This window comes from Channa argus, chromosome 23 (genome assembly GCF_033026475.1).
Source record: "Channa argus isolate prfri chromosome 23, Channa argus male v1.0, whole genome shotgun sequence".
Classification (NCBI taxonomy): Eukaryota; Metazoa; Chordata; class Actinopteri; order Anabantiformes; family Channidae; genus Channa; species Channa argus.
In genome coordinates, this window is record NC_090219.1 from 323,045 (window position 1) to 326,695 (window position 3,651).

Sequence of the window (3,651 nt, forward strand, 5' to 3'; positions counted from 1 at the left end):
GAATACCATGCACTATAACTTGGGTCATCCAACCATAATTTAAAAACCTATTGATACACAAGAAGAAAAAGAAGGCAATCATTAGGTAACTAAATTACAATACAGAGACAGCTATATCAAAATATTTCAATCGGTCAGCTGCTAAATGACTAATTATAATTGTAGTAAAATCGCCCATGAGTTTTGTGTCTTTCTACATTAACCATTTTAAAGAAAGTGCGACTCACTATTACAACGACATGGCATTTGGAAAGGAATGTATGCAGAATCTGTAGGAGAGCTGTTTCCAACACATGCTGACACTGAGCCTATTACAAGACAACTAGAATACGAACTGCCTGCATTTATCAACACAATTACAGTATGTCATCATAGAAACTAAAGTCATCGAAACCTTATGTGATTGTTTTATTTGAAGGGAAGCTTAGTAGCATTAATGATTTGGGTGTGTCAAAACTGACAATTTCAGCCATTATATATCTAAATTTAATCACTCTTACCAGTAGTGCCTAGTTTGTTTTGTGGTGGCAGACCTACTGAAGCAATACTGCTTAGATTGGCACTAATGGCCCATTCAATACTGTCAAAGCAATAAGGCACTTTCAATGTGAGTTCAATGTGGGATTATTGTTAACGTTTAAAAAAAACATGAACATTATTAAACCTACACAAATAATTTAAAACCACCAACCACATATGAAGAATTGTAAAATGTCAATATTTTGAAAACTTAATGAAATTAAAATATACTAAATGTATACCAAACATCACAGGATGTCAGACAAATGAAAATTATTTGATTCACTATAAGTCATAGTGGGAGGGTCCAAAGCTCTAATCTCTGTGCCGTCCTCTGTAATGCGCTAACTTGACCCTCACCCTGTGTTCGATAACTTTAGCACAAATAACCTCAACAACTGTCACTCACTGCCCACAGATAATTAATGTAAGCTGATCACTCACATAGAACATTAATGTTCAGTACAACCTAAAACTAAAACAGTAATAGTAACAAAAAACAAACAATCTTTATCTTTATTGTAAGAGGTATAAGTGCTTACTCCAAATATTACAGATAGATCTTCACGTATAGCAGTGCTAGAATCATTGATTAGGCCCCAATCCCTCTTAGACCCATAGATCTCTCTGAGCTAACTTCAATTATTACCTCATCTAAACCAACAACCTGTCTGCTAGACCCTATTCCAACTAAGCTGCTCAAGGAAAATTTACCTTTAATAGGTACGTTCGTAATAAGATATCATCAATCTATTTTTAGGAGCAGGCTATGTACCACAGGCCTATAAGGTAGCTGTAATTAAACCACTACTTAAAAAACCCTGTCTTGACCCAGGTGTTACAGCCAAGTATAGAGACCAGTATCTAATCTCCCCTTTATTTCTAAAATAATTGAAAAAGTAATTGCAAAACAATTATGTGACCACCTTTATAGGAATAATTTGTTTGAAGACTTTCAGTCAGGATTTAGAGTTCATCATAGTACAGAAACAGCACTGGTAAAAGTCACCAACGATCTTCTCATGGCCTCAGATAATGGACTCGTATCTATACTTGTTCTGTTAGATCTTAGTGCTGCATTTGATACCATTGATCATAACATTTTATTACAGAGACTGGAACATGAAATTGGGATTAAAGGAACTGAACTAGGTTGGTTTAAATCTTATCTATCTGATAGATTTCAATTTGTCAACAATCTCGTAGTTGTTGGTTCAATTCCAGGCTCCTCCGGTCAGATGTTGAAATGTCCTTGAGCAAGACACTGAATCCCAACTTAGTTGCTCCTGATGAGTGTTGACCAGCTGCATAGCAGCTCCCCCATTGGTGTATGAGTGTATGTATGTGATTGTGAGTGCAAATGGGTGAATAAGAAGAAGGTTTTAGTGCCAAAAGGTAGAAAAGCGCTATATAAGTGCAGTCCACTTACCATTGTCTGAGATGCTCTGCTTTGCACTTATGGCATTAGTGATTATTAAATTACAATTAAGAGGATGCTACAAAACATGCTATTTAAGCATAAATTGCTAAAATTATCTTATGGATCTTATGGATGGAACTGGATATTTGCATCACTGTCACAGTCATGTTGTGAATTTGTCAACAAGTGCCAGACATTTTTCTCCTAAAAAGATATTTTAAATTTTCACCAGCCAAGACTGAAAGCTTGAGGCAGGGGTGTTGTAGTCATTCAAAGAAATAATTTCAGTTGTTAAACCGTCTCACTTGGCAGCCTTTGCCCCTTTAAAAGTCTTAGATTTATTTAAAAACTTAGGTAGCCATATTTTGTGTTTTATTCTACCATACCTCTAAATTTAGCTCTGGTTTCATTGAGGAATCTTCACACCTTTTATCCGTTAATGTGGTACAGTATGACAGAGTTCTTAATGGTGCTGATTTTGATATATTCAATATAATGATACCCTACCCCCTCGTTTATTGCCACTGATTTCAAAAAACTCGATTCTTTTCAATTAATTGCCAGCCATACAAAACGCATACACTCAATCTTGTGCTATCGTATTGGCTCTATGTAAAGCATGTGACATTGGTTGGTTTTGTCATTTCTGAACAAAGCTGTGTTGTTCCAAAAAATAAAAAATAATTGCCTTCAGTGAGGGCACTGGAGCTGCTTTCATCAAAGTTACATAACAACATAAGATTGAATGCAGCTAGTACAATTCGTGCTAACTTTCGCTTGATCTTATTTTTTTATATTTTACTATAACTTTTTAGAGTTAACAAAATGGTCGAGTAGTTATTAAAAGGTTTTAGTAATAATAATTAATACTGATGCAAAAACTTGCATCCCTTTTGATAAATTAATTTAAAATTAGCTTTACTTAAAAAATAATTGTACTGATAAAATAATATTTGTACTAGCTGAATATGCATTAAAAAAATCTGTGTTGTACTCTCTCTGATGTTTCAAAATAAATCTAATGTTAACCCTGGAAAAGGGTAAACATTAAATTACACACAACATTGATTTTCATTGTTACTTGGTAATTGGTATTAATGGTAACTGGTCTGCGCTTTTTTACCTATTGGCACCTATTGTCATTGGCACTTAACACTCCTTCTTATTCACACATTCGCACTCACAATCACACAAACACACCAATGGGGGAGCTGCTATGCAGTTGGGGTTCAGTGTCTTGCACAAGGACACTTCGAGACGTGGATCAAACCAACAACTGCGGGATTGGTGCAGCGCTACCTTCCTGCAAAAATAAATAAATAAGAATAAATGTAATATTAATAAGAATAAATAAATTGAAAAAATATATTATTATTATTTTATTATTAATATTATTAATATGTGTAATCTCTTACAATAAACAATATCCTTATGTGTTGTTAGATTAAGTTTATGAAGAATGTCTGAGCTAATAAATTCAAATTAATGGTTCCACAAGATGGTTTGTTTCACCGATTTCAAAATGCATCAAGTACAACAACATAAATCATACTGGACAAATAATAAAATAATAATAAATAAATAAATTATAATCTGTTTTTAATTTTACAAGCAATGTCTTCAAGTGGCTGGTGATTCTGAGTAAACATAAAAGTACACGTTAATTCGCAGATCAAAGTATCTGTGCTAGGATAACAACCAATGGAAAGACT

General features: G+C 33.8%; 1 protein-coding gene across 15 annotated transcripts in view; it reads left to right on the plus strand.

The window, feature by feature from the left end:
• Positions 1–3,651, plus strand: part of cd99 (CD99 molecule) — a 180,197-nt gene that overhangs the window by 105,009 nt on the left and 71,537 nt on the right. The window lies entirely within an intron of this gene.